Source organism: Lissotriton helveticus, chromosome 10 (genome assembly GCF_964261635.1).
Source record: "Lissotriton helveticus chromosome 10, aLisHel1.1, whole genome shotgun sequence".
Classification (NCBI taxonomy): Eukaryota; Metazoa; Chordata; class Amphibia; order Caudata; family Salamandridae; genus Lissotriton; species Lissotriton helveticus.
Window position 1 is genome coordinate 984,737,600 of NC_136071.1, and position 12,103 is coordinate 984,749,702.

The window sequence follows — 12,103 nt, forward strand, 5'->3', positions numbered from 1 at the left end:
AAACTACCTTCAATGACTTAAAGAGGCCCTGGCGGCGATCGCCGTTCTAGCTTGGTATCCTGTCTGATTTCCTCAGTGGAGAGGGATCGTAGGCGCTAAAAGCAAAGAGAAACGAGAAAAAAAGTTTTGGTTTGTTTTCTCTTTGTAAAGAATAAATAAACACCTAGACACCGGGTTTTAGCTGGTGGCATACCTTTCAGTTGCACCATTAGCGAGTAACTTCGTCGCGTGTCAAACTTGTAGAGAATTGAATCCTCTCAGGTCAGATGGTTAAAACTTCCGCTGTAAGAGAAGCGGGACAGCAATGTTTAAATAATTCGTTGGGCGCGCGTGTGTCATTCGACCAAGCTGAAAGCGGCGGATTCCGCGTACCTGTATCAGCCTCAGTCCCAGTCCACGGCGTTCTGCAGGTGAACAAAGCAGAACCCGGAAGTGTTGGCCTGGATAAATGGCTCACTGGGGTAGCTGTTGTTTATGGGAAATGTAGTTTATTTTCTGAACGAGTATCGGTTGCACAAAACCAGGAACGGAATTTGCGCAAGGAAGTGAGGGTTGCACCGCTTGAGTATCTAGTGCAGGAATTGATCAAGAAAGGCAGACAGAGACGAGCAGAGCCACCCAGGCCGCTGCGTGGCGTCAAGGCAATTGTCTTGTTACAATCTAGCAATTTCGGATAAACTATTAAGACCCTTTTGTACACTAATAAACTTGAGGATCAAGTATGCTTCTTTTTTGAGAAGCATTTTGTCCACATCTACAATACGATTTGAAGGACGGATGATGTATAGCACAGTCCATTTCAGGTAATTTTCATCATGTTTCGCTGTTAGGAAATGTTCGACCATTGGAGCAGTCATGATCTTATTTTTTATTCGTGACCTATGTTGACAAATCCGGGTATTAACCTGTTGCGTAGTTTTACCAATGTAAATCTTTTCACAAGGGCATTGGACTAGATAAACCACATTTTTGGTCTTACAGTTTGAGAATTCTGTGTGCTTCCATCTGATGTTGCCCTGTTGGAACTCACTACCCTCGATTGTGTTAGGGCATACCACGCAGGTGCCACACTTATGGTGCCCTGTGATTGGTTTTAGGTTCCATTGAGTCAATAAGTCATTCTTCTTTTTTGGTAGGGACACATCAGCCCTCATAATTTGTTCGCCTATATTTTGATTTTTCTTGTAGGCGAACAAGGGGCGTGGAAAGGGGCATTCAAGGTTGTCCAATAAATGCCAATTACTCAACACCGATTTCCTTAGCTTGTGAGTATCAGGTCCAAACGTGGTGACACAGACCAGTCTCTCTAATGTGGGTTTGGGTCGAACTTGCAGCAGGGTTTCTCGAGGAGTAAAGCGCGCTCTTTTACAGGAGTGCTTTAATAGCTTTTTCGGATACCCTCTTTCTTTCATTTCATTGCTAAAGACTAGTGCATTGGACGAAAAGTCTTCCACGTCGGTACAGTTTCTCCTGATACGCAATAATTGTCCATATGGGAGATTAGACTTCAAGTTACGGGGATGTGCACTCTTGTAATGCAGGATAGTATTTCTATCCGTATCTTTTTTATAAAGGGAATATTTTAAAACCCCTCTATTGCAAGTTATTTCCACATCCAGGAAAGTCATCCTTTTATTGCTGTGTGCGATTGAAAACTTGATGTCTTCATGTCTGTTGTTCAACCAATCGTGGAAAGCCAACAAGCTAGTCTGGCTCCCCTGCCACAGGAGCCAGACATCATCAATATATCGGTACCACTGCACAATGTGTTGCTTATATGGGTTGTTTGCTTCGATAAATCGTTCCTCATATTGTGCCATATATAATACGGCCATTTCCAGAGCATAAGGGCACCCCATCGCGGTGCCCTTAACCCGCATGTAAAACGCCCCATTAAATGAGAAATAATTTTTCTTCAATGCAACCTCGGCCAACTTCAAAATGAAAGCAGTGGGAACACGATGCGGTCTTTCTCTCATCTCTAAGTAGATCTCCATCACCTCTAACGCTTCTTCCTGTGGGATCTGCGTATAGAGGGAGGTCACATCTATCGTTATCATTAGTTGGGTGTCTATGTCAAATTGGGTTCCTTCTACCTTCAACAAGAAGTCCGTCGTATCTCTCAAGTATGATTTTACTTGTGGCAAAAAAGGTTTTAAAAAGAAATCCACATATTGAGATAGTGGTTCGAGACAAGAATCGCAGCCTGAAACAATCGCAGCCTGAAACAAGAATCGCAGCCTGAAACAGCCTGAAGCGTCCTGGCGGGTCATGGAGGCTTTTGTGAATTTTAGGCAAAAGATACAAGACCGGAGTTCTAGGGTATTTTTTGCACAGGTATTCATATTCTTTTTTGCCAAGAAAGCCTTCTTGGAGGCCCATCTCTAATATCCCGGAAACAAGTTGTTGAATTTCATTAACAGGGTCTTCAGAGAGGCGCCTGTACCAGACTTGGTTATTGACCTGTTTGTTGCCCTCGGCTAAGTATTTATCACATGCCCAGACCACTACCGCCCCGCCTTTATCGGCCTGTTTAATAACTACTGAAATGTCTTCTTTCAATGTTTTAATGGCTGCCAGTTGTTTTTGGCCCATATTTTGTTGCACAAAATTTCGACCTCTTTGTAATTTGTCAATAGATGATAATAGAACTTGCTCAAACGCTAGGACTTCTTTGGGAATATTTTGATTAGGAACAAAGGTGGATTTGTTCCTTAAGCCAGTGGCTTCTGTGTTAGTTGAAGAGGGGCGATTCCAAAAGAAGGTTTTTAGTCGAATTTTGCGACAAAATTCGATTACTTCCAACTTGAGTCTCGTGTAATCGGTCTTTTTACATGGCACGAACTTGAGTCCCAATTGTAATACAGACTGTTCTTTCATTGTTAAAACTCTATCAGATAGATTAACCACAGAGCTATTCTCACCTAAGATTTGTAGGAGCGGCTCCTGGTGCGCATTTCCCATGGTTGTTTGTACCGGGATTTTTTCTGTTGGCCCTGGTCTAAAAAAGCTACCTGTTTCTTAGAGGGGTTCCGATTATCTGATCCAGACGAATCAGACGACGAGGTATCCGAGAAAGTTGTGAAACGATTTCTCGACCTTCCTTGATATGTGGATAATGCCCTGCGGGAGTCTTGTTGGGTGTAATAATCCTCTTTAAGAAAAGGATACACCTGCTCGATTTTAAATGATTTAACGTCCCTTTCGTATTTAAATGTTTTATCATTAATAGTGTTGTCTTTGAAAGTACTGATTTCTTTAATATACTGTCAGGGGCACACGAAATGCTAAAGCAAGAAAATGTCCACTTTTAAAAAGTAGCATTTTCAAACACATATTTTAACAAGCATTTGCAATGCAATCAGTCTCGACTTTGGGACCTTATAAGTCTTTAGCCATGCAACTCATTATCGCACATTTGCTCGAAACCATCCGTGTTACTGTTCAAAACAGTTGACTGGCACCATTGATTTAATAGAAGGGATGCACGTTATTTGTGTCATTTGACGCATCCGGGTGGACTGAGATACCCACCTGAAATTTGTTAGGGGGTCTGTATTTTTTTGTGGATGTAGCAATGTTTCCCCAAAAGCTAATGGTTGGCACATCTCGACGACTCAAAGACACGTAAATGTTTTGCCCTGGGTAGTTAACACGTCGATGTTTGTCGTCAGTTGAAATTGGAGGCTCTACACATTTGGAGAATGGGTAAAGAGACTGCAACATAAAATTACATTGTGAGTATATTAATGCGTACTCCACTTGGCGCCATTTCCAATCCCACACCCAAGTTCTCAGAATTGTCAGAAAGGTGACAGGACATGAGTCTGGAAGTTTGGACATGTTCTTGTAGCGAATCTGCTGCTTCCTCGTACAGGTGGAGCTGCAAATATGCCTGTCCAACCAATATCAAATAACTGTCCAAAATAAAACAAACTATTGAGACACGCAGACAAGTAACTACATCAAGATGCCACCCCTGATTTCGACAAGACTAATATGACTGGCAAGATGGCTCAGCAAGTTAAACATTTGCCTCTGACATCTAATGTCATGGCAGTTCAAGAGTTCGCAAAGTGTCGAGAACGGAGACTGCCCAGGTCGTTTAAGTGGGAGTCAATGAATGTGATGACAGTAACACCTGGTAATTACAGCAAATAGAATGGACAGATGTGCCGTTGAAAATAGAAAGAATTATTTGTACTACAAATTAAAATAGTGCACAGAGAATTTCAGAATTCAAATACGCAACTTAGACAACTAAGTGTTTAAAAGTGAAACTTGCCACAATCCCCTGTTTCCTTCTGTTGCTGTAAATAATAAAAAATAATTCCCTTTCCCTATCTCGCCTCCTTACACACCCATCTTCCCTCAGACATACAGCCCTTCCAATATATGATGCCTTGATTAATCCATGTTTCCTTTTACACGTTTTATACTGACCCCGCCCACCTTCACTGACGCTTAACTTTGGCCCCGAGTTGGAGCTTTAGGGTTTAATTGAGCAGCCACCACTTCACAGTACCTCACTCAGAGGTGTGGCAGGCTTCTCTGGGTGGGAAAGGTGTCACGTTCTCTCTCACAACTGTACACAATCTCTAGCGGAATCATTCCTTCAAAATCACTTCATCTTGTGAAAACAGTTTGATGCTCTATGTTAGTGTGACTGCCTGCTCCCTTGGGTAATTGTGCCCTACCCCTTCCCTCTTATGACAGCTCAAGGCACAAGAGCCTGTGAGCAGAGACTCCATTCGCTTGACGTATTCACCAACACTACTTCTTCAACAAAGTGGCATGGGAACAAAGTAGTGCCCAGGAAACAAGCAGTAAAGGGGCCAATAGCCATGGAAAGAGACATGGCCGTCATAAGGAGGGACTAGCAGCTTCTAAACCAATCAGAAGACAGCATTTAGCAAGGAAAAGCCACAAGCCAATGAAAAAGTGGGGCTTCCCTCACCTATAGTGTATACTGCATGCCTCGCAAAGCGAGCAGCGCATGTGCATCACCGCTAGGCGAGACCTAAAAAACACATTTAGTAACAGGTGGGTCAACAAATTCTGAGTTTGGAAAGCCTAAATTAATTGTAAGATGTTACAAAACAACTCCCATGTTAGCTTATGGGACAGATAGCCTGTCAACAATGAACAACAGAATTGGCTGTATTTTACTATCTGGACATGTCACACACACCAGTACATGTCCTAACTTTCACATGCACTGCACTCTGCCCAGGGGGGTACCTTGGGCTACCTTAGGGATGTCTCACATGTAAGAAAAGGGCAGATTAGGGCCTGGCACGTGGGTGCACTTACTAGGTCAACATGGCAGTTAACAACTGCACACGCAGACACTACAGTGGTAGGTCTGAGACACATTGTGGGTGGCACAAACAGTGCTGCAAACACACTAGTAGTTTGATTTAAAGTTCAGTTCCAAAGTCTTTATTTCGGTCACTAGGACCATAAAAGTATACAAGAACAAAAGAACAAACAGTATAAAAATTAGCTACCCAAACAATATAAAGAACATAGCAAATTCACCGGCACATTACAATATGGACATAGCAGAAGGGAGGGAAAAAAACATGGTGCATGGACATGAATACCAGGAGCAAATCAATTCATTTAGTGTAAATATGCTCAATGCACACGAGACAGCAGCAATATTTCATAAATAATTAAAACTGCAAGATTATATTAAAAAACACATTCAATATAAAAACTTTAAAAAGCTGTATCCCGTTATCAAGCAATGTAATGATCACATGCTAGGCATTTCTAATAATAGTGCGGAGTAATTGGCAATTTTTAGTTGTTTTTCCTTGTCAAGGAAAACCCATCTCCTTCACCACATTGTTTTCAAAAATTGAGAAACAGCAAAAACAATGGGCTTGGAGGTGTCATACTTTAGAACTCTAAAAGCCTCCCTACAATGCACAAACCCCAAGTTCCGGCAGAGTTGTATAAGCCAACACCCCTTGCTGCTTGGTACGCAGGGCAGAAAAATAAAGCATGTAGTTCAGACTCCTCTTGATTATTGCACGCTGGGCACCCGCGTTTGGACTGCTCAGCCCAGTTCGTGGTAAAAGCCTGCAAGGGTAGGGTACTATATCTGAACTGCACATTTAACTTACTTGCAATTTGTGGTAAAATATTGTCCAGGAAGGATTCAAGTTTATAGTTCTCCTTAACAGTAAAATACTGTGTCGTTAAGGCACCTAATTTCGAGTGGGAAAGGGTCGCCTCAAGCTTTTGGGTTTGAGAGATCTTCGCTAATACAGCTCGAGGAACCAGGAGGCTAGTTTCCGCTGGATTACTCCAGAGAGTTGGTTTGCCTAACCTTTCACATTCATGCTTTACATGCGCAAACCAAGGTAATTTTTTCAATAGCCCAGGGTAGGATAATAACTCTTTGGTTTCTGCTTGAAATGCCACTAGTTCAGGGGTCACCCACAGCCTGCGCCAAAAGGTTAAGGGTCTTAGAGCGACCGCATCTTAAATCGGGGCAATGCCAAGGTCTAACCGCAAGGGGATTAGTGGGGTGCTAGCTGGAAGGCCGACAATTTGCCTGAAGGAGCTATTCTACACTGCCGATAGAGGAGCGGGAGAACAGTGCCCCAAAAATTCCGCCCCAAACAACGTGGCTCCCCTCGCTTGCGCCCTATACATCTCAATTGCGGGGCCAACGGGTTTAGTTGTTGATTCCCTTGCCCCCGGCGGTCTGGGCTAACTTAAGCTTGGCTTTGGCTATCTGGGACACCCACTCCATGTCAAACACAGAAACCCTTTCCAGTGCTATTCCATTTAATTCAGGATTAGGGTGTGTTTTCTTAAGCGGATTGACTATCATGAACTTAGCTTTGGTGGTATTAATCACCAAACCTCTGTTATTACAAAATAGAGCCAACCTATCCAATAACTTCTGGATACCCATCGGTGACTTGGACAACAAAAGAGTATCGTCAGCAAACATCAATGCTGGAACCTTTGAGTTTGCTAACTTAGGGGCATCTGATTTGATTTAGATGGCCTGGTGCACTCAGTGCACTTTACTAGGGACTTGCCAGTAAACCAGATATGCCAATCATGAATAACCAATCAAATTCACAATTTACACAGAGAGCATGTGTTCTTTAGCACTGATGAGCAGTGGTAAAGTGCACAGAATCCTATAGCCAACGAAAATAGGCTCAGAAAAATAGGAGGCAAAAGGCAAAACAAATTGTGATAAACCTGCAAAAAGGGCCAGGTCTACAGCCAGCGAATGTGGATTTTGCATGCTAGTGCTTCTGTGTACTATTTCAGCACCATCTGATCCAGTAACCCTTCTTTGGTACTGATCTGCATTTTCAATCATTAATCAGTGGTGTTCAGCGAGGAATTGTACTGAAAAATAACTTGCTAGTGGTTTCATTTTTGTGTGCTGAAGAAATGTGTCTCCAGGTTTCTACTTCATGGTCTGCTCACTTTAAAATCACCTTTTAAAGGTCATTATATTCAGTATTCACTTCTGGATTCACCATCTTGTAAGCCTTCTGCTTTGCAACACATCCGAGTGCCTCTATGTAGTGCCCACATCTAGCATTCTTCTCAGATACAGTGAAAAGGTACACAAGATCGTCACAGGAGTATACCTCTGACAGGATTATTCTTTCTGCTGCTCTCACATCAGTTAGCATCATCAAAGACCCCTGATGATTTGTATGCAAACGTTGCTACTCCCTGCACTTGAACTGCCTTTTGGGAGGCCTTCTAATCAGCTTGAATTTGCTGCTGATTTATGTATAATGAGATTACACAGTAAGAGAAGGTCCTTCTCAATTATTATGCAAAGTTTATGGAACATATTAAGGTGTGCGTGACATCAGCTTGATGGCATAGATTTAAGAAAATGCCGAAATAACTAATAATTTCATATGGCATGAAAACTATTGAACACCCTTTATCATTAACACTAAATGAGGATGGAATATAATAGCATCTGACAATCTTCAAAAGCAAAATCTGTTGGCAAACTTTGGTATGGTAAAGGTGCATTAAACATAGTATCACTGTATAAATGACCAGACTAATAGGATACCTCCATTTAATTCAGGCATACGTGAGTCGCAGTCATGAAAGCGCAGAGTTAGATGACTGTGACTCGCATTTACCAATCAGCTTCTCATGGTAACATGGAAAAAAATAAGAAATCCCTGCACCTAACCTAAGGCAACTCAGATATTTAAGGATGTCTACTTCTTGAGTGTGCCTATCACGAATCTTTGCTATATCTGATTTTAGCAACAATCCTAACTTATTTAACTGATTGTGCACACAACATTGCCAGCCTTTCCTTTTGACAATAAACTAACTAGTATGTTCAACCTCAATGAAAGCAGGTTAGCACAAAACACGTGTCAGCTGCTCTCTCTTCTTGGCTGTTCAACTTTCGCATTGATAACTTAATATCAGCAGTTGTACAATTGTGACAACCTCAAAGAACAATAAACACAGTTACTGGATTTAACAACAAGAGTGAGACAACCTTTTGATTAGTTTTGTAACTGCTGTGAAAAACGTACCTTAGTTTGTGCCCCAACCTTCTTTGTGAATTTAACTGTAGTTGATCCCAATTCTGGGGTGCCCACATCTAACACCTTAGGTGGCAAGGTGGTTTGGATTGTGGAAACATCACATCTTTGCTCATATTACTATGTTATTCTAATACAGGCACTGCTTTTACACACTACTGCATACTGTGTGAGAATGTGCAACAATCTATTGTCACTGCTACCATTGTCATACCTACTCACTATCCTCTTAGGAAATGTTGATAATGGGGAGGCGTTCGGGACTCCTTAGAGGGTGGTGCAATGGGTAGAGTCATAATGTGGGAAGGGCATTGTTTTCAAACTTGAGGAATTGGGCACAACAATGTCTATTTACAGTGCCATTGTATTTCTTTTGGCCACCCTGTAGCATCAGTTACAAAGTAAGAGATCATTTATTTGGAGACAGAAGGGCAGATTTACAAAGATTTGTTGCAATGCAATGGAACAAGACAGCTTGCTGTGCTTCATCGAATAGAGATGGAAGGAATGCATCCTATCTGCTAAGATATGGTACATTTCTGCACTCCCTCTGTGCTGGTGCACTGAGTGCAGCCTAGCACCAATGCAGTAACCATTGCATCACAGTGCAATGGTGCCTGCACAAATACAATTCCTTAAAGCATTTATTTATTTCTGTTTGTGCTGCACAATGAAGCACATGCAGAAAGAGGAAATGGAGAGATGTAATTAGGACATTTCTACTCGTAATGCCTCACCTGAGCAGACCTAGCATTTTGACACATCCCAGGTGCACTGGTGTTAGCAAATCTGGGAATGTTTTAAAAAAAACATAGGTAGATGTGTGGGAATACCCACACTCTACCCATGAAACACCTTCTGAGCACAGATTAACGAATATCAGCAACTTCCCCTGCATTCTATTTCTCCAGATTTACTATGCTACATAGAGCCACGTAAGGTGGCTCTGCGTGGCATAATAAATCTGATTTAAGGGCTAGAATTGTCTTGTGTCACCGGGTGTGACACAAAGGTAAAGCAAGCCCTTAAAATCTGTCCCAATATCTAGTGAAGCCATTTTGGAATATTGAGCAGTGTTTAAGTTGTTTTTTGCGTCAACTAAATATCGGATTGCCTAACCGATTACCCTTTGAGTTGTTTTTTCTGTAGAACTATACCTTTTTTTAGGGTCTGACCTGAGCATTTATGCATAGTTGACTGCTCAGGACCATAAAACAAGTGATTGTATTATTTACAAAGATAGCGGAACTGGGTAATGGATGGGGGAATTGAGCATGCCAATGAGTCCTGCAATGAAGAATATTCTCCTTTGAAAGTCTTTCAATATAATGAAAGTGGCAGTCAAAGTACCATCACCTGCTCAGTTTCTGTGAGGGGACTTTCTGGTCCATTGATGAGTTGGACTTGATACTATGCGATCATTGTACAAGGATTATTTTGAATGGTCTCTTAAAAGATGACATGCAGGAAGTGACCCTTTTAAAGAGTGGGGTGGCCGTTCAATTTTTAGGCACCATAGTTGGCTTTGTCATTAGTCATCAATTTAAATATATGTAAATGATCTGAGTGGCATTAATTTAAGAACTAAGCATATATTGTGAAAGGTCCAGGAGCACTGTAACATACATATCCTATTTGCATGTGGTGGATTATTATAACAGTTCATTAAGGATGCCTGTCCATTGATAGATTTCATTAGTATATTTCATCAGGTTATTTAGAGCTCTTTGTGCCTGCCTGTCATTGGAACAAGGGCTCTTATGCATGCTGTATGTTGTTTTAGACTTAGTTCGGGGGTCAACAGTTTTTGCCATACATTAAAGGGGGATATTTCATTTGCAACATGGAATCATGAAATGGATTATTTTGATATACTGTGACTTCCCCCTTAAATGTAGGTCCTGTTTTATTGCAATTCCTTTCGATATCCCTCCTTTATGGTTCGGATTTCATAAATATTCTATACTGAAATGGTATGTGATAGTGTTGTTGACAGTTAGTAGTAATTCCCAAGGTATCTTTTGTGATTTCCACCTCACTAACTGGAAGATGGCTGCTTTGCAGGACACCTCAATCATACAAACTGTAGAAATGTAGTAAAAAAAAGACTGGATTTCTCATCCAAATACTGGGAAATCTATAGGATCAGAATATATGAAATAAAAAGTGCAATGGAAGTACAATTGACAAGGAGTGGTGGGGTTGATGGAGAGGGAGCAGATATGGGTAACATTAAACAATTATGTTTTGTTTGAATAGATAAGTTTCCACATTTATCAAAGATTGGGTAATAGATCTAACCTGTCAGATTTATAATGAGATGGCGTAGAATGATTAATTTATTTCATAATAAAATCCTGAAGACCTTTGCTGAGGCAGGTCTTCAGACTGAAGGATACCCTTCAGTTGTTTCAGGTGGGTCTCTGGGATTCCTGAAAGCAAGGTTTTGCTTAAATTGTTTTTGTCAAAGACCAATACCTATTCCGGTAAACTAAAGGTGGTTTCAGGAAATAAAGGCTTTCCTTAGTAATCACGGTCAGCTGGCGCCAGGTGATCTTAGTTTTGTTTGTGATGTTCATCTTGAAGCAAACTTTGCATACTTGATGTTAATGGAGAGAAATCATCTAGATTTTTCTTCAGTTGTCATTTTTGTAAAGATTGCTGCTTGCGCTGATTAGTGAATTCAGTCCGGGTGGAATTTAAGTTTTAGGAGTCACTTTAGTATCTTATTTATAGCTAATATCATTAAGGAGGTGAAGATATTGTTTTTTGTGATGTTCATGATAATGAACAAGGCCTCCCAATTGATTTTTCAAACTTTTTAGTAAATCTTTCAGATTATCATTATTGGAAATGAGCATCATTAGTGCATAACTAAAAGATTCACAGGATTCAATACTGAGCATCCTACGATTGACGGCTTCACTGGACGTGATGCTGAGCAGCATCCATTCAATGTCAAATACCCTCATCGACAGCATTATCAGGTTCAACACTGAGCAACCTCCGATCAACTTCGATTCCGCACGCCGTGACTCCCTGGCATCGTCGACCCCCTTGTCAGAGGCAGCCTGCTGCCTGGCCCTGCTGAATTCATTTGATCTCTTTAAAGCTTTTGGTCTTTAAAGGTAATGACTCACACTCTCACAGTCCATCTTAGCTCTTGACTTTGACCTTGTCTAGAGCGACCAGATACCCGCGGTTAGTGCTTGGGCTTTTTGGTGCTATTTTCAAATCCAAATAAAAAAATCATAACTTTGGATCGATTTATTGGATTTTTTACCTTTTACAATATTCTCTCATTTTCTAAATAGGTTTGGGAATGTTCTTGTGTTGTGTTTTCAGCTTGTAATTGTTTGAGTACTGCATTGATACTTAAATCATTGTCTCAAAGTTACGCCTGGTTGCTCTGTGTCAGGCTACCAGAGGACTGAGCACAGGTTTATCACTGACTTTAGTGGTTCACCCTGACACAGATTGCGATTATTATTTGAGGTAGATACTCAAAAATATACTATTATTTTACAGTC

General features: G+C 41.2%; 1 protein-coding gene across 1 annotated transcript in view; it reads right to left on the minus strand.

Annotated features, from left to right (window-relative positions):
- The window catches only part of CALCR (calcitonin receptor), a 2,001,221-nt gene that overhangs the window by 1,174,980 nt on the left and 814,138 nt on the right, over positions 1–12,103 (minus strand). The window lies entirely within an intron of this gene.